Source organism: Somniosus microcephalus, chromosome 3 (assembly GCF_052327205.1).
Source record: "Somniosus microcephalus isolate GS21.2 chromosome 3, FLI_Smic_1.0, whole genome shotgun sequence".
Taxonomy (NCBI): domain Eukaryota; kingdom Metazoa; phylum Chordata; class Chondrichthyes; order Squaliformes; family Somniosidae; genus Somniosus; species Somniosus microcephalus.
In genome coordinates, this window is record NC_140989.1 from 97,820,242 (window position 1) to 97,840,666 (window position 20,425).

Consider the following 20,425-nt stretch of genomic DNA (forward strand, 5'->3'; position numbering starts at 1 on the left):
AAGGAGCCGGACAGAAGTCGGGCCCAGAGGCGCTGAGACTGGGGCAGCGTGGGGCACGGAAGCCGCGGTGCAAGCGGGAACGCAGCCGGTGTGAGAGACCGGGCTACCAGCGGGAACGCAGCCGGTGTGAGAGACCGGGCTACAAGCGGGCTGGGAGACGCAACAGCGTCGTGAGACAGCTCGACCGCGACCGGCGAAAGGCCGGGCAGCTACCGAGGCCGCGAGGCGCTGCGACCGGGATCGTAAGGCGCGGGAAGAAATAAAAATAAGAAACCGCGGAGAACTCAGCCGCAGCCGGGGGAGGAAAGGACCGGACTGAGAGAGGGCTGGGAGGCGTGATTGGAAGCCGCTGAGGGAGAGACAGAGCCCGAGCGAGCGGGAGAGACAGAGCCGAGCGAGGGAGATCGAGGAGATTCAGCCAGCGGCTGGAACTATTCGCCGTCAACGGGTTGTCCCCAGCGCCGGTTGCCCTGCCGAGAAAAGGGAACAAAGAACGCACTGAAGCCGGCGCGCAGGCTGCGAACCCCGAAAGCCAGCGGTCGTCGCCCGAGGGAAAAGCTTACCCCTCCCACCAGTAGGCGGGGAAGAAGGCAAGCGCGAGAAACCGCCATTTTTGGAAAAAAAAAGTTAAAGAAAAATTTCGTTGTTGTTTCTCAGGAAGATTGTGAAGATGCCTAAGCCTGGCAACATCAACGAATTTGATTCTGATGTGGAAGATTGGACCACGTATGTAGAACGCATCGAGATATATTGTAAGGTCAATAAGATAGCAAATTATGATAAAGCTCTAACCTTACTAAACTCAATGGGTGCGAAGACATACGGGTTATTGAAGCATCTTCTATCACCAGCTAAACCGACGGATCAGTCTTTCGCTAATATTGTTGCTGTCCTGAAGGATCATGTGAACCCCACACCGCTGATGTTAGCGGAACGAGCTAAATTTTACGGGAGAACGCAACTAAAGGAGGAAAGCAACGCGGAGTACCTGGTTGAACTGCGTAGGCTAGCAAAATACTGTCAGTTTGGGGTAAATCTGACAGAGGCACTGAGACAAGTTCGTGTGCGGGATGTCGAAGGAAGGAACACAAAAGCGACTGCTCGAAGAGAACGATCTTACACTTGATAAGGCTGTCCTTATTGCAGCATCGCACGAAGCCGCAGCGAGAGGCACGGCGGAAATGCAGCAGAAGACAGCAGTACTCAGTGTGGATCAAATGACTTCAGGTACAACGAAATGTTACCATTGTGGGAAGACAACACACGACCAGAACCAATGCTGGTTTAAAAACCAGGAATGTAGAAAATGTGGCAAGCTTGGTCACATAGCTAAAGTATGCCGGTCAGGAAAGAAGACCAGCAACAATAAGTCACCGCAGAAGAAGTACAGAAAGGTACATAAGGTGACTGTGAAGAGTCCAGATGAACTGAATTCGGATTCAGACCCCAACAGCAAGGAACTGGGTAGTCTGAGGGTTCACAATGTGAGTAAAGAAGCTGACCGACAAACTATCTGGGTCACACTGCAGATTGCAAAAGTCCAAGTGAAGATGGAAGTGGACACCGGATCGGCGTTGACGGTCATGAATAAACAAGATTACAAAAAGCTATTCAAACATATTCCCCTACGGGATACGGAGATAGTATTGCAGACCTACACGGGGCATAAAGTATACCCCATCGGAAAGATAAAAGTCAAGGTGAGACACAAGGGCAAAGATCACCAAGGAATGGACATATATGTACTACCCGAGGGAGGTCCACCACTTCTGGGATGGGAGTGGATCAGGAAAATAAAGATAGACTGGCACTCACTAAACACAATGACGGTAGATTTCGGAAAGAAAGATGTCAAACCTGAACGGTTGTCCAGAATATTGGACGAGGCTAAAGAGGTATTCCAGCAGGGACTGGGAACACTGAGAGGAATTAAGGCAAAAATCAAGATTGCAGAACATGCAAGCCCAAAATTTTTCAAAGCCAGACCGGTACCTTACGCGATACGACCTGCTGTGGAGGCAGAACTGGAAGAGCTTGAATGTGCAGGGGTACTGTCGAAGGTGGACTGGAGTGAGTGGGCCACGCCCATTGTTCCCGTCATGAAGTCTTCATCAAGTAACAAGCCAGGGGGACTGGGGAAGGTCCGCATCTGCGGAGACTTCAAGATCACAGTTAATCTGGTGCTTCACACGGTACAATACCCGCTTCCGCGGATTGAGGATATCTTTGCTTCATTGTCTGGCGGGAAACACTTCACCAAGATAGACCTGGCACAAGCATATTTACAGATGGAGGTCGAGGAAGAGTCACGCCAGTATCTCACAATCAACACGCACAGAGGCTTGTATCGATATAATAGACTGGTTTTTGGAGTAGCTTCGGCTCCAGCAATTTGGCAGAGGGCCATGGAGCAGGTCTTACAGGGTATTCCAAGCACTCAGTGTTACTTGGACGATATCCTGATTATGGGAGAAGACGAGGAGGAACACCTCACAAATTTGAAACTGGTGCTCACCAGGTTGAAGGAATATGGCCTTCGAGTTAATCGCCAGAAATGTGAGTTCTTCCAGAAACGGATCTCGTACTGCGGTCATGTCATTGACCAAGAGGGGCTGCACAAGTCACCTGACAAGATCGAAGCGGTCGTGAAGGCCCCCGCTCCGGAAAATGTATCACAGTTGAGGTCGTTTCTGGGGTTGATTAATTATTACCATAAGTTTCTGCCAAATCTATCCACGGTGCTGCATCCGTTGAATGCTCTGTTGCAGAAAGAAGTACCATGGAAGTGGAGCGAGGACTGTAAGAAGGCCTTTCGCAGAAGCAAGGCATTGATTACCTCTGAGGAAGTGTTGGCTCACTTCAACCCAATGCTACCTCTTCGTCTAGCTTGTGATGCTTCCCCTTATGGTATTGGAGCTGTACTCTCACACGTTACCAAATGGCTCAAAGGCCAGTCGCATTTGCGTCCCGATCATTGACCTCCGCTGAGCGAAATTATGCTCAGATAGATAGGGAGGCTCTCAGCCTTGTGTGGGGAGTAAAGAAATTCAATCATTACCTGCAGGGCAAGAAGTTTACATTGCTGACAGACCACCAGCCGTTGGTGTCCATATTCAACCCTAACAAGGCCGTTTCCACTATGACAGCACAAAGGCTACAGAGGTGGTCCGTTCTACTAGGGGCACACCAATATGACATCGAATACAAAAGGTCCAAACAGCATGGAAATGCTGATGGGTTATCGCGCCTACCGTTGCCAGTGGAAGAAGAGGCAACTACAGTGGACCCAGTGGAGATGTTCCACTCAACCATAATGGAATGTCTACCAGTAACAAATTCCATGATCGAAAAGGAAACAAGAAATGACCCGACTCTCTCACGAGTCTACGATTTAACGGTGGAGGGATGGCCAGTACATGGCGAACCAATGCTGCCAGCATTTTCGCACAGAAGAGAATAGCTGTCAGTGTGCCGAGGAACCTTGATGTGTGGATCTAGAGTGGTGATTCCACCCAAACTCCAGCAGAAAGCACTAAAGGAGCTTCACGAGGGGCATCTGGGTGGAGTGAAAATGAAGAACCTAGCCAGAGCGTTTGTGTGGTGGCCAGGTATTGATGGAGACATCGAAGAAATAACCAAGAGCTGTCTAGGATGCCAGAAGGTCCAAAACGCGCCACCACAAGCTCCTCTGCATCCATGGGAGTGGCCCTCATCTCCATGGCAAAGGGTACATATCGACTTTGCTGGTCCATTTATGGACTCAATGTTTTTAATCGCGGTGGATGCACACTCCAAGTGGCCGGAGGTAATAAAAATGTCCTCCACCACCACGGAAAAAACCATCACAGTATTAAGGACCATATTTGCCAGGAATGGGCTGCCGGAACAGATCTGTTCTGATAATGGACTGCAATTTGTGTCCGAAGAATTCAGGAAGTTCTTAAAAAGCAATGGGGTCAAGCACTATACGTCCGCCCCATACCATCCCGCCACCAATGGATTAGCTGAAAGGTTTGTCCAGACCTTCAAGAAGGCCATAAAGGCCATGGGTAATGAAGACATAAATCTACAACATAAGGTAGATAACTTCTTGTTGGCGTACAGGAATGCAACACATGCGGTCACAAACCAAACTCCCGCCATGATGTTTTTCAATAGAAGAATAAGATGCCGGCTGGATTTGATTAAGCCAAACGTCAGAAGGGACGTAGAGAACCGGCAATTTCAAGGCATGAATGAAAGGCCAACTAGATCCTTTCAGATAGGTCAACAAGTTTTGGCCCGGGACTACCATACCGAGAAATGGCAGCCGGGAACTATTGGAAAAAGGCTAGGACCGTTGATGTATACCGTGGACATTGGTGAAAGCATAATAAGGTGCCATGTTGACCAGATCATAGAATCATCCACAAAGGCCCAACCTACTCCACAACTCTATACGTCTAATGTTGAAGCAGAGATACCCAGAGCATCTACCTCCGATCCGGTAATACTGGAATCCGATGAACCTGAAACGGTCCTTCAAGCCGAATCGACCTTGCCAGAAGAACCTACTACACCACCGAAAACGACTACACCACCGAGGCGTTATCCGGACAGAGTCAGGAAGCCTCCAGAGAGACTGAATCTGTGAACTGTTTCACATAAAGTTGTATATATGTTAAGATGTTATATTAATGGGAATATGTATATATTGTTAACCTAAAAAGGGAGGATTGTAGTGTATGTAACATTCCACCTTTAAGAGAACTATTTTAAGGGTTGCACTACTTTATCTTGGCTACTGTATACTGTAATACCGGTGGTGACCACACCGGTATATAAGTGCTGTGTAAGGATTTATTGGGCAGATTCGCCCTGACCTTCGAATAGTAAAGTCCTGTTAAAGTTACTCTTGTAGTCTGTGTATTAATTCACCATATAACCCACAGACTTTACAGTTCCCCTTTATTCATCCTGCTAGTTCCATCTTCAAAAAACTCTGACAGATTTGTCAAACATGATTTCCCTTTCATGAAACCATGTTGACTCTGCCTAATCATAATGGCCCAGATATTCCGATTGCAGGCCTCCCGTGGGCGGAGAGCTGCGATCTGGAAAAATCTGCGCCCTTACCCGAGGGCTCCCGGGAGGTGCAGAGTTCCACTGCTGCGCGTCTCCAAACTGCCGGTGGGCAGGGCCCACGTATCCCAGAAGTGCAGGTGGTTCGCAGCATCCCTGGGATCACATGGGCCATGGGGAGCCAATCAGAGGGGAATCTCCCTTCATATATTTGACAGGTCTTCCTGTCAAATGTATGAATGGAGATCACCCCCAAAACATAGTAAAATTTCAAATAAACTTTAAAAAAAAAAATCATCTTTTTAAAAAGGACTTGAAATTACATAAATTAACTATTTTAAACAAAAATTTAAATTTTTGAAAAAAATAATTAAAGTTTTTAACGGGGCTAAAAATAAACTTACCTTTCTTTAAAGTATTTTTAAATGATAAATCAGTGGGAAAAAATTTTAAAAAGCTTTTTTCAACTCTTATCCTGGTAAAAGCAGGCCTTGTGCCTGCTTTTACCAGGCGCAAGAATTGTAAGTGTTTTCTGCGGGCGGAGGGTCTCCAAAAAGCGGAATTTTCAGCCCGCAGAAGCTCTTCTGCCGGGCAGCCGGAGGATCTGTCAAGAGCTTTCTTGACAGATCGGAAATGCTGGTTTCTAGCGCATGTGCAGTGCATGCCTGAAACCGGCATTTCCAATGTCCCTACGGGTGGGTACACTGCGCATACCCACCAGTAGGAATCGGAATTTCTGGACCATTATGATTTTCTATGTGCCCTGTTACCACATCCCTAATAGATTCTAGCATTTTGCCTACTACTGATCAGGCTAATTGGCCGATAGTTCCCCATTTTTTCTCTTCCTCCTTTCTTAAATAGCAGGGTTATTTTTGCTACCTTCCAATCCTTGGGGACTGTTCTAGAGTCTAGGGAATTTTCGAAGATTAATTAATACCAGTGCATCCACTATCTCTGCAGCTCCCTCTTTTAAAACCCTAGGACGCAGGTCATCAGGTCCATGGGATTTGTCGCCACTTATTTTCATTGACTTCTCCAGTACTATGTCTTTATTTATACTGATTTCTTTAAGTTCCTCATTCTCTCTAGACCCTTGTTTCCCCATTATTTCTGGAATGTTTTTTGTGTCTTCTACCGTGAAGACAGATACAAAGTTTAATGACTGCCATTTCCTTATTGCCCATTATAATTTCTCCTGTCTCTGCCTCTAATGGGCCCACATTTACTTTCACTAATCTCTTCCTATTTACATACCTATAGAAACGTTTACAACCTGTTTTTATGTCTCTTGCTAATTTACTCTCATTGATTTTTCCCTTTCCTGATCAATTTCTTGATCCTCCTTTGCTGAATTCTAAAATCCTCCCAATCCTCAGGTTTACTACTCTTTTTGGCAGCATTATAAGCCTCTTCCTTTGATTTAGTACTATCTTTAACTTCTCTTGTTAGTGTCATTAAGAGGAAATTGTATTTAATATCTACTTCATTTTATTCATTGCTATATTACATGGTGCAATAATTAAGTCAATCTCAAGATTGTCAGTTCTGTAAAGGATAGTTATTCACAACAATATTGCAGGTTGACTGCATACCTAACAGTGGGCAAGTGGCACCACATTTTACATTGCAACATCAGAGATATATGGACCAATTCAAAATACTTCAGAGGAAGCCTCGTTATGTAGTCCTGGTGCGGTAGATGGCCCATACCTTCAGCCTATCAGTCTTCCAGTGTTATTGCCTTTGCTATACTTTCACCTCCATCATACTTTTTTTGCCAAAATCAGTACAACTCTCCCATACATTATAAAGAAAAGCAGTATATTTAAGGCAGTAATTCAATTTGAGGAGTCTTCTGATACTCATTGAAACCTTTTGATTGAATTATTGATTTGCTTGTATGCAGCTTACTGCCAACCATTTATTTTCCTACATATTAAAAAAACTCCGACTCGTAAAATGTAACTTCACTGACATAATATTAACCAAAACTGTTTAACGGGTCTGTTAGCATTTGGGAAATATTTTCAGACAACCCAGTTCCTGTGATCACAAAGAGGTCTGCCATATTGGCACACTGGGAAAAGCCTGATCTGAAGCTGGTGTTCCATCTACAACCTAATCAAAACATTATTTCGTGAATTTTCTTTTTTCTGGGAGAATTCTTTACTTTTCTGAAGTATTTAAAGTGTGTCCCAACATATGCACAAAATGCATCAATATAGACAATGCATCACACATGAGGCCTTGGTGTCTGTTACAAGATGACAGTTTTTAATCAGCACAGTGGCCATTTATTGCCTACTGCACTCTGAAAGACTTGCATTTATATAGTGCCTTATACAACCACCGGACATCTCAAAGCATTTTACAGCCAATGAAGTACTTTTGAAGTGTAGTCACTGTTGTAATGTGGGAAACGCAGCAGCCAATTTGCGCACAGCAAGCTCCCACAAATAGCAATGTGATAACAAAAACAGATTATCTGGTCATTATGTTGATTGAGGAATAAATATTGGCCAGGACACCGGGGATAACTCCCCTGCTCTTCTGGAAATAGTGCCATGGGATCTTTTATGTCCACCTGAGAGAGACTCTGAATGGCAGGGCTTGTACATATTCAAGGAATAACCATGCCAGTCAGTGTTTTGGCATGAGCGAAAACCCAATTATATTAACGATACTCGTAGAGTACATTATTGCTGTTCGGTAAACAGGAGATTATAATCATAGAAATGTAAGAAATACCAAATGATGCTTAAAAAATGACAGCAACAGCTCAGCCTTTTGGTTCACGAATTGCTGGCTGACCTTCCTACACAGCATGCCTGCCACAGGCTAATTTCACCAACCTCCTTCCCCTCCCACTCATCACACCACCACAGCCCCTTGGACTCTGCCAGTGGATCAACAATCACTGCCCGCTCTACATTTCCCTCCAGAATGTCCATTCACATTCGCAAACAAGGCCCTTGCCTTATGGTGGATGATTGCATTGTCATCATGGCTTTTGACGGAAATCTGACTCATGGGTGGCAACACCTTGCCTCTTACTGAACTCTCCCTGCCTGGCTATATGTTCCACTTTCTGCTCTGCCCAAAACACCACAGTAGCAGTGAAGCCCCTATCACCAAATCACACTTTGGCTTCTATCCCTCTGGAATCGTCTGGTACCTTCTCGTACAAGCACTTCACCTTGTTCCATCCTTCACATCTCATTTAAAATCCTCGTGTACCGCCCCACCCCAGATTTCTCGCTGAGCTGTTCGCCCTACTTTCCTTTCTCAGCATTGGGCGAATTCTCATCCTGGGTGATTTCAATCTCCAACTCGATTCACTTTACCCTCTCCTCTGATTTCACTACCTTCCTCTCGTCTCTTAATCTCTCCCACCGTATGGCTAACCCTTTGACCTTGCAATCTCCTTTGGTCATTCTACATTCATTGTCTCAATTACAGACAAGACCACTTCCTTAAATTCCTCACCAGCCACATTGCCCTAACCACTTTCAAACCCACTTCCTTCTGCAACCCTGTCACTTACAACTGCATTTTCAAACTCCTAACTGTCTAGTCTTTGGCCCTTCATTTGCATAATGCTTCTGCAGCTGCTGTTCTGCACAACAACTCTCTCACCTCCATCTTTGATGCCTTTTTCCTCAGTAAAACCCTTCTTCTTTCCCACCATAACCATTCCCCCCCTGGTATGGCCCGCATCTTTGCTCCCTCAAGTCCAAAGGGCACAGACTAGAGCCCAGTGTATCTGGTGCAGCACTGGTTTAGCCATACATTGCTAGATTTGGATGGACCACATCAAGCACTATCAGGCTTTGCTCTCTGCCAGAACCATTCAATGCACCAGGATCATCCTGGAAAGCAAAGATAATCCCAGCTTCATTTCTCCACTACCAACTGTCTCCTTAAACTCCTCTCCTCTGTTCTCTTCCCTCTCAGCTCAAACAAAAATGCGAGAAGCTCATGGACTTCTTTATCACTCAGATTGAGATATTCGTTCAGCATCCTCTGCCCCCTTCCCCTCTAACCCTTGCCCAAGGTTGCCCTCTGACCTAGCCCTGAGCCCACGTCTCTCTCTGGTTTCCCTCCTGTCTGCCCTCTGGCCTTCTCCAAGCTCACCTTGTCCATAAACCCCATGCCAAGCTCCCTTGATCCCTTTCCCACTAAACTGCTGTTCACCCAACTTCCTTTCCTGGCCCCCATGCCAGCTGACATTTTAAATAGTTCCTTTCCCTCGGGTACTGTCCCTCTCCCTTTCAAAACTACCATCATCAACTGTTACCTCATAAAATTCACCCTTAACTCTATGTCCTTGCAAACTACTATCCCACCTGGAATCTTTCTTTCCTCTCCAATGTCCTTGAATGTGTTGGCATTGCTTAAATTTGTGCCCATTTGGTTCCATTCTTACCTATCCAATCATAGTCAGAGCATTTCCACCAATGGTGTGGTGTATGTAACCTGTTCCACCTTAAGAGAACTACTTTAAGAGATGTACTACTTTCTCTTGGCTGCTGTATACTGTAATACCGGTGGTGACCACACCGGTATATAAGTGTTGTGTAAGGATTTGCTGGGCAGTTCAGCCCTGACCTCTGAATAGTAAAGACCTGTTAAAAGTTATTCTTGTTGTCTGTGTCCAGTGATTGATCCTAAACATAACTGGGACACACAGACTCAGTGGCGACGAGTCTGATCTTACCCTGCGGCAGTTTTACATCCAAGGCAGCTTCGTCCTCAGAACGGGCGTCGAGAAGAGGCATCCGCCCTCATCATCCTGCTGAGCACCATCGCACGGGAGGCATCAAGAATCCGGGTTAAAAAGAAAAAGAATTCTGACCACGAAGCCCTCCGTCAGCGACAGGCAGTGATCATCCCTTCTACCATGGTGGTGGGTAAGCCGATCAGCGACACGAGCAGAAAGTCGGCCGCGTTGGCTGTGGAGTAGGGGAGGGAAAACGGAGGAATAAGGGCGGAGAGCTCGACCACGGCCGGTAGAAAGGGCCGGGCTGCAATCGAGGCCGAGAGGCGCAGCGACTGGGGCAGCTTAAGGCTCGAGAGCCGCGGAGAACTCAAACGCAGCCAGTGTACAGGGCCGGGCTGCAAGCGGGGCTGCGAGGCAAAGCAGCGTCGGGGAGTGAGAACCGCTGGGGAGGCGAGAACGGCAGCAGCAAGGGAATCGCCATTGCAGCCAGCGGGGGAAGAAGGCAAACGCGGGAATCCGCCATTGTAGTCGGCGGGGGGAAGAAGACGAGCACGGGAAAGACCGCCAAGCACGGGAAGTCGCCATTTTTAGTAAGCGGGGGAAGAAGACAAGCGCGGGAAGCCGCCATTTTGAGAAAAAGAAAAATTTAAAAAAAATAAAAAATTGCAAGGATGCCTAAACATGGGAGCATTAATACCTTTGATAGCGATATTGAAGATTGGACCACGTATGTAGAACGCATGGAAGTGTATTGTACAGCAAATAAGGTACCAAATGATGAGAAAGCACTAACCTTATTAAGCTCAATGGGTGCGAAAACATACGGGCTATTGAAGCACCTTCTATCACCAAATAAACCGGCGGATCAGACTTTCACGAATATTGTTACTGTCCTGAAAAATCATTTAAACCCCACGCCGCTGATGATAGCGGAACGATTTAAATTTTACAGAAGAACGCAGCTGAAAGACGAAAGCAACGCTGAATTTTTAATTGAACTGCGTAAGCTAGCAAAGTACTGTCAGTTTGGAACAGGACTAGCAGATGCGCTGAGAGATAAATTTGTGTGTGGATTGTTAAAAGAAGGAACACAAAAGCGACTGCTTGAGGAGAATGAGCTTACGCTTGATAAAGCTGTCACTATTGCAGCATCGCACGAAGCCGCAGCGAGAGGCACTGCAGAAATGCAGCTACGGTCACCGGAACTCAGCACCAATCAAATGGTCTTGAGTACAGTAAAATGTTATCGTTGTGGAAAGACAACGCACGATCAGAACCAGTGCTGGTTCAAAAATCAGGAATGCAGAAAATGTGGCAGGCTTGGTCACATAGCGAAAGTATGCCGGTCAGGAAAGAAGACCAGCAACAAAAAGTCACCGCAGGAAAAGTACAGAAAGGTACACAAGGTGACAGAGAACAGTTCGAACGAACAGAAGTCAGATTCAGACTCCAGCAGTAATGAACTGGGTAGTCTAAGAGTACACAATGTTGGTAAGGAAGCAGACCTCCAAACAATTTGGGTCACACTTCAGATAGCAGGAGTCCAAGTGAAGATGGAATTGGACACTGGATCGGCATTGACGGTCATGAATAAGAAAGATTACAAAAGGTTATTCCCACATATTCCCCTACGGGATACGGAGATTGTATTGAAAACATACACGGGGCAAAGAGTATACCCCATCGGGAAGATAGAGGTAAAGGTGGTCCACAAGGGCAAAGAAAGCCGAGGAATGGACTTATATGTGCTACCTGAGGGAGGTCCACCAGTACTGGGACGGGAGTGGATTAGGAAAATAAATATGGACTGGCATTCCTTAAAAGCACTAACGGTAGATTCCGGTACAAAAGATGTCAAACCTAAACGATTGTCCAGAATATTAGACGATGCTAAAGAGGTGTTCCAACAGGGACTGGGAACACAGAGGAATTATGGCAAACATCAAGGTTGAAGAACATGCAAACCCGAAATTTTTCAAAGCCAGACCGGTACCTTATGCAATACGACCTGCTGTGGAAGCTGAGCTGGAAGGGCTAGAACGTTCAGGAGTACTGTCTAAGGTAGACTGGAGTGAGTGGGCCACGCCCATTGTCCCCGTCATGAAGCGTTCATCGAGCAACAAGCCGGGGGAACCGGGGAAGGTTCGCATCTGTGGAGATTTCAAGATCACTGTTAATCTGGTGCTTCACACGGTGCAGTATCCGCTTCCGCGGATTGAGGATATCTTCGCTTCGTTGTCCGGCGGGAAACACTTCACCAAGATAGACCTGGCGCAGGCGTACTTAGAGATGGAAGTTGAGGAAGAGTCACGCCAGTATCTCACGATCAACACACATAGAGGCTTGTACCGGTATAATAGACTGGTTTTTGGAGTGGCATCGGCTCCAGCAATTTGGCAGAGGGCCATGGAGCAGGTATTACAGGGAATTCCAGGTACACAATGTTATCTGGACGATATTCTGATTACAGGAGATGATGACGAGGAACACCTTGCAAACTTGGAACTGGTGCTCACCAGATTGAAAGAATATGGACTTCGAGTTAATCGCCAGAAATGTGAATTCTTTCAGAAGCGGATCTCATACTGTGGTCATGTCATTGACCAGGAGGGGCTTCATAAGTCTCCTGACAAGATCGAAGCTGTTGTGAAGGCTCCCGCTCTGGATAATGTATCCCAATTGAGGTCGTTTCTAGGGTTGATTAACTATTACCATAAGTTTCTGCCAAATTTATCCACGGTGCTGCACCCGCTGAACGCTCTTTTGCAGAAGGGAGTGCCATGGAAGTGGAGCGAGGACTGTAAGAGGGCCTTTCGCGAAAGCAAGGCATTGATCACCTCAGAGGAAGTGTTGGCTCACTTCAACCCAACGCTGCCTATTCGTTTGGCTTGTGATGCTTCTCCATATGGTATTGGGGCAGTACTCTCACACAAGTTGCCAAATGGCCAGGAGAGGCCAGTTGCGTTCGCATCCAGATCATTGACCTCCGCTGAGCGCAACTATGCTCAGATAGATAGGGAGGCTCAGCCTTGTGTGGGGAGTAAAGAAGTTTAATCATTACCTGCAGGGCCAAAAGTTTACACTTCTGACAGACCACCAGCCGTTGGTATCCATTTTTTTAACCCTAAGAAGGGTGTTTCGGTGATGACAGCACAGAGACTCCAGAGATGGTCCCTTTTCCTAGGGGCACATCAATATCAGATAGAATTCAAAGGTACAAAGCAGCATGGTAATGCTGATGGGCTGTCGCGCCTGCCACTACCTACAGAGGAGGAGGCACCGACGGTTGACCCTGTTGAGTTGTTTCACTCGACCATCATCGAATGTTTACCAGTCACCAATGCAAGTATTGAAAGAGAAACCAGGAACGACCCGACACTGTCCAGGGTCTACGAAGTGACAGTGAAGGGATGGCCAGCACATAGTGATCCACTGTTACCGGCATTCTCAGCAAGACGAGAACAGCTGTCAGTCTGTCAAGGAACATTGATGTATGGAACAAGGGTGATTATTCCTCCTAAGTTAAGAGAGAGAGTTCTAAAGGAACTGCATGAAGGTCATCTGGGGGAGTCAAGATGAAAAGCCTTGCTAGGGCTTATGTGTGGTGGCCGGGTATCGACCAACAGATAGAGGATCTGACGAAAAGCTGCTCAGGGTGCCAAAAAGTGCAAAATGCACCTCTGATTGCACCGCTGCATCCATGGGAATGGCCTTCAACCCCATGGCAACGTGTACATATTGACTTTGCTGGTCCTTTCATGGACTCCATGTTTTTAATTGCGGTGGACGCACATTCTAAACGGCCAGAAGTGATTAAGATGACTACCACTACCTCGGAAAAGACGATCGCGGTGTTAAGAACCATATTTGCAAGAAATGGATTGCCAGAACAAATATGTTCAGACAACGGACCGCAGTTCGTGTCAGAAGAATTCCAGAGATTCATGAAGAAGAATGGGGTGAAACATAATACCTCTGCCCCATATCATCCGGCTACAAACGGGTTGGCCGAGGGATTTGTACAAACGTTCAAAAAAGCGATAAAGGCCATGAGCGAAGATCAGATTCCACTACAACACAAGGTGGACAAATTCCTACTGGCATATCGAAACGCCACCCATGCAGTGACAAACCAAAGTCCTGCCATGATGTTCTGTAACAGGAGGTTGCGGTCCAGGTTGGACTTGTTAAAACCAGATGTGCGGAGGGAAGTTGAAAACAAACAGTTCCAGCATATAAATAACAAGACCACTCGGAGTTTCAAAATAGGACAACCAGTGTTAGCCCGGGATTATAAAAATGAGAAATGGCAATCTGGAACAATTCGGGCCAGACAAGGACCCCTGATGTACACGGTAGATGTTGGTGAAAATGTAATACGGCGTCATGCTGACCAACTGGTAGAATCGAGAACAAGGGTCGAACCCATGGTTACGGCAGAGACAACCGTGGAAGAAGTTAGTGAACCTGAAGCATCTACCTCAGAAGTGAATGTACCTGATGATGATGTCCAATCCATAAGAGACCAACTAGATGAGTCACCCCAACAACGAGAATCAGCGACCCCTGAAAGGCGTTATCCAACTCGAATCAGGAGGCCTCCTCAGAGACTGAATCTTTGAACTGTTTTGCATGAAGTTGTATATATGTTATTATGTTATGTTAAATGGGGATATAACTGTTAAGCTAAAAAGGGAGGATTGTGGTGTATGTAACCTGTTCCACCTTAAGAGAACTACCTTAAGAGATGTACTACTTTCTCTTGGCTGCTGTATACTGTAATACCGGTGGTGACCACACCGGTATATAAGTGTTGTGTAAGGATATGCTGGGCAGTTCAGCCCTGACCTCTGAATAGTAAAGACCTGTTAAAAGTTATTCTTGTTGTCTGTGTCCAGTGATTGATCCTAAACATAACTGGAACACACAGACTCAACAAATGGCTTCTCCTCCTGCCCCTACACTGCTATCTCTAGAGTTCCCCAAGGATCTATCATTGGTTCTCTCCTCTTCCTGACCCATATGTTGTCATTAGTGACATCATCCAAGACATAGGGTCAGGTTCCACATGTACGCTGATGATACCCACCACTATCTCTCCACCACATCTCTTGACCTCTCCCCTGCCTCTGTGTTGTCAGCCTGCTTATCCAACAGCCCATCTTGGATAAGCCACAATTTCCTCTAGTTAAACATTAATGTGAATTAAAGTCATCTTCAGCCCCTACCACAAACTCCATACCCTCTCCACTGATTCCACCCCCTTCCCTGGACCTTGTTAGATTAAACTAGACTATTCACAACCTTGCCATTCTATTTGACCCAAGGCTGAACTTCTGTGACTTCCTCCAGCCCTACAATCCTGCGAAAACTCTGCGTTCCTCCAACCTTGGCCTCTGAGTCCCCCACTCCCCTTGCCCACCATTGGCAGTTGTGCCTTCAGCTGTCTCGGCCCTATGCTCTGGAATTCCCTTCCTAAACCTTGCCTTCTCTCTACTCCTTTAAGGCCCTCCTTAAAACCCGCTTCTTTAATCAAGCTTTTAGCCACTCCTCCTAGTATCCCCTTTTTTGGCTCGGCATCGATTTTTGCCCAATTACGTTTCTGTGAAGTGCCTTGGGATGCTTTTCTACATTAAAGATGTTATATGAGCACAAGATGTTGTCAAAGACAAAGAAGGGACAATAAAATGTCACATTAATTTTCGAGTGGGTAAGTCAGAGGTTTTATAAAGTTGTGATAGCCAACCACGGTGTTGTTATTATTTAATAATAATCTAATGCACATCTTTATCAAATATGATTCTTACATGTAGGTACAGAGGTTGTTCGGTATTCAAATAGTCAAGCAACCAAACTGGGACTTAGTTGAAAAAATCCTGTGGTATTAAAAAGACATTCTAAAGCAGGTCCCTGATGAAAACTAGAAATAGGAATTTAATCTGATTGGCCAGTACATCAAAGCCTTACATTTGAGAGAGCAAGATCATATTTGGCACCATGCAAAAGACTATATAGTAAGACTGAGACAAATTCAATTTACAATGTGGCATTAACATTCACAGCTTCAGTCTTTGGACATGCAAGATGAACATCATGTACATTTATGCATCCACATGTCAGTTCCTGACTGTGCACAGTGGCATATATGTAATATATGGAAATGGACTGCATTAAAATGCCACATTAGAATTGCAGTATCACTGCAGTTTCTCCAAATGCTGCATACATTTTTGTCAGTGCTTACTTGAGGGGAAAAGGCATATTCAGTGAGTGATTGCATATGCCCAGTAAGAATTTGTAATAATTCTAATTGGCTAGCATGTGTGCTTTAACACAGATTTCCATTTTGCAGCCCATGGTCTTTAAAATCATATCTGTAAATTTAGCTTCAGTGCAGCCACTGCAAGGTCTTTTATGCATCATTAAGTAATATTTAGCATTATTACCCTTGGGGTTTAAACCAAAGAAACTATAAAGCACTTGATAGCCCTTAACTAGTTTCTTAAGCGAGCAACTGGATTAACTGTATTTATGTTACTGTGTCTGCATAAGTGCACTTTATTCTATTTCCACTGACGTGCTAATTCACCCCGGCCACATTTAAGAAAGAGCTCAGGCTTCACAGTAAGTAAAAGCCAACTAACCTTTCATTTGAAAAGTTCTACGGGCCAACTCTCTCCTCCAACTGGTCCCAGTAAACGTTACAGGTGCAATGGAGCATATACCAGTCTGCTCTGTAAAGTGCATCTCTCATTCCTGGTGCAACACCTGAGAAAATTACATGCAAGTTGTGGCAATATGAGTGTGGCACTACTTGCCCATCTTGGCACCTATTTGGCCTTATCCCTATTTGTGCAGCAATGGATTGAATCCTCTAAGCCTCTAAAAGTTAAACATTACATCTTAAAATAATGACTTCAAAAAAATGATTGTGAACAACAGAAGAATTCAAAGCGAGATCAGCTCAGTACAAGGCTGTTAGTTTCAATATCATTTGTGTTGTTAATGTTAAAAAGTGAAAATTGGATAGCAAGGTTCGCACCCTGATATGAAGTAAACCCCATCCCCCAAACACAGCACCAACTGTGGTTGGGATTCTGACAAATATTTTGTACCATCCACAAACCCTTTCACACACAAACTGAGTTTAAAGCATCATAGGGGGGAGGGGAAGAGAGAAATATTTATCCCTTTGAATCTTCCCTGTCTTGTATCAGTAAACGAGAAATGAAGCTCCTCAAATTTGAAGACCTAAAAGACTGTCATACAAGTAATGAATGTACAAGGATGTTTATTCAACAAAAGCACCGATTTCTGTCCTTCCAATTAATGATAACATAGTGGAATGTGTTTATTTAACTGTGTCTTGTCTGTCACAAATCATTTCCATCTTAACAACATACTCAGTCTATTCATCTACAGGCTTTTAGTTACCTCAGTCATTCAAAGCAGGCAATAGGAAATGATTTTAGCTAACACTGTGCATTGTTATAGAAATGGAACCAGAAGAGCAAATACATTTTCGTTAAACAGCTGTTATTTTACTTAGTTATTGAAAATTAGATGCCAACATCATTTTACATTGCATTTGTTGTTGACAAGTGAATGATCTAACAGCCATTATAAATAGGTGCAATTAGCAGCAATCTATCTTGATGTATTTCACAAGGCTAGCTCATTTAGTACACACTGAACAAGTATACTGCATTCCCCTTATGCGTTTGTAAAAAAGAATTGCATTGACATATAACACCTCATCACGTCCTCGGGACATACCAAAGCCAATGGCAAACTTTTGAAATACAATTACCATTGCAATATAGATAAATGTGCCAGCCAATTTGCACACTGCAAGTCCCAGAAACAGCAAATGAATGAACAAAGAGATAATTGGGCCAGGATTTACTGTAGCAGGGCATCTAGCAATGTCTGCCATTAGTTAGACTTGCCCCTACACCATTCAGCTCAAAAGAATGTTGCCCACAAAGTTGCTGAAAGCGCAAGCTAATAACAGTGCAGTGAGTGAAACAGGGCATCTGGGACCTGAGTGAACAGGGCAACCAACAGGGTAGCGTTTAACCAATGAGATTTAAGGATTGGGAAATAAACAGAGGAAGCACTGAGGAGGGTGAATTCAATGTCAAAACAGGTACAAAAAGAGAAATAAAGGGATAGAAAGAAAGACTGAATTGAGAGAGAGAGAGAGAGAGAGAGAGAGAAAAAAGAGACAGAAAGGAAAAGTAAGAAAAAACATTTTAATTTTAAATTTGACATTTTTAAAATCTCCCTGAAAAATTCAAAACCTTAAGGAATGAGACTCCACACTTGTAATAGTTAATTTGCAGTGTCAGAGAGGTTGATTGACAGTAATTAGCAATTATCACATTGTTAACAGGGTACTTATGCTACTAATTGCTAACCTTAAATATCTGCAGTGGATTTAGTTCAGATCTACTGCGCAGATACAGCAACTTCATGACATTCAATGCATTCCCGGCCACCATAACATTTATGGTCCTCAGTGCCTCCATGCGAGTGTGATGTTCATCCAACTTCCTTCCTTTTAGAGCAGTACCCCAGAGATCTGAGTCTGCAGGCTTGGGAGCCAGGGGCTGACTTCTGCAGAGCCTCCATTGCCCACTGCGAGATCCCATATTCAGCTCTGACTCCTCTGGCAGCATGAGGATATCAACGGGTTATAGGATTACTATTAGTTACAGATAGGATATCCGGGCATTACATCTATTACTACCAGTTACATATACGTTTTCAGTGAGTTATTATAATACTGTTGGTTATGATGGGAATCTGAGTGCTACTAGTATTACTATTAGTTATCAGTGATAGTTCAGTGAGTTACTATTATTTACTGGTGGAATCGAAGTTCCACCCACCTCTGTGAATCACTCCCCCAGCGTCAGCTTCCCCCTTTCCCTGTCCTTGGTTTCCCTCCCCCCTGTTCATGGGTGGCCTCCCGGTTCTTGGAACGCCTCAGACAACTGCTGCTGGCGTGAAACCACAAGCAAAGATGCTCAACCACAGGGGACCCAACCATTAGAAGGTGAATGCAGTAACACCTGCAGATATGACATGATCAAACCTCCAGGAATGCCTCCAACCAGAGTTGGCAATCATAGGCATACCATAGTTTCTAACTAACTGAGGCAAGGCCGCAGGATATTTGGTAATATATAAGCCTTGAAATTCCCTGTGTGTTTCACCAGTTTCCTGTTATAACTCCAGAATCCCCACAGAAATGGGGGAGATCAGGTTATGGTGGGTTTTGACTATTTCTGGAAATTTTCACGTTGAATTGTGAGGAGCAGAATCTCCATCCTCCCCATAGTGGATAAAAAACTGGGCATGGGGTTGGAGCTTGCTAAGCCAGGAGGTTTCCATATCCTGTCTTAATAATGGCAGCTAGTACACAGAGTGAGGTGAGGCATATCGGCCTCTGCAAGGGCACATGTGGGCCAGCCTGGTGGGGTCCAGGCCTGGCAAGTGGGATGGAAACCCAAAAAGTAATTATTTTTTGGAAAACTGCTAGATTGGCCCCCTGGCTCGGGGGCCTATCAGAGCAGTAACATGGTCAGGGGGCGTCCCACAAGCAGGTATCTGCGTTTCTGGCCACATTGGGTGCACCACTGACACCTGCCTTCCCTAAGTGGTACTTGTGCCTGCCTGACATATGCAAATGTGGTGCCCCCCCCCCCCCCCCACTGACCCCACAAACTCTGGTGGGAGTCAGTGCCGGATGCCACCAACAGGCATGATCCAGGTGCAGCTACCGGAATGACAGCCATGGAATTTTGGGACTGTAATATATAAAATGGACACCAGTGACAACCTTCTGCCCTCCTGGTTTGAAATAATCTCCTGAGTTTCCTGCCTTGCTGTTTATCAAAATAAAAGGATATTTTTTTTGTCAAAGTTTCTCCTTCTTCTCCACAAGATTTGCAGCCAATCAAAACTGGTGGAATTTATTTCCTAGAAACAAACAACTTGTGAAAATTCACATCTTAAAAAACCTGAAATCTTCTAATAGTAACACACAAAAAAGTAGAAGTACAAGTAGGAGTTAGAAAAAAAAACCCTCCAGAAATTATTTTGCAGAAACACCACAAGAGTTTTTGAATACAAATCCTGTCGTATTTTTCTGCATTTATAGATAGCATGGAACCCACGATTCATTGCTCTGTCTTCTGCTCACCTTTTCCCTTAATCTTCAAACCCAGAGAAAATTAATTAATAGAAAACATAAAGCAGATTGTCATGACATTACTCTGGCAATCAGTAGTAGATGGCCTTTTGTTCAAACCCTAGCTGCTATGAGCTCCTACCAGTAATATAACAATGTATTTGCTATTTGGAAAACAAGTTGGCCATGCAGTAGGAAAGTGTACCCTATTAGAGCATATGATTATCATGTTTCATTAGGCTTTACATTCCACACCAAGAGAGGTGTCTGCAGCTTGCTGTCTCAAGAGATGTGAAACGAGCCACAAAACTATATAAATATAAGTAAACAAGTATCAGCTTTGCGTACTTTTGTGAATGTCCTGGTCTTGTGATGTGCATTGCAGATGACACCTTATAGGTCCAGACCAATTTATCGATAATAACCACAAAATGAAGATAAAT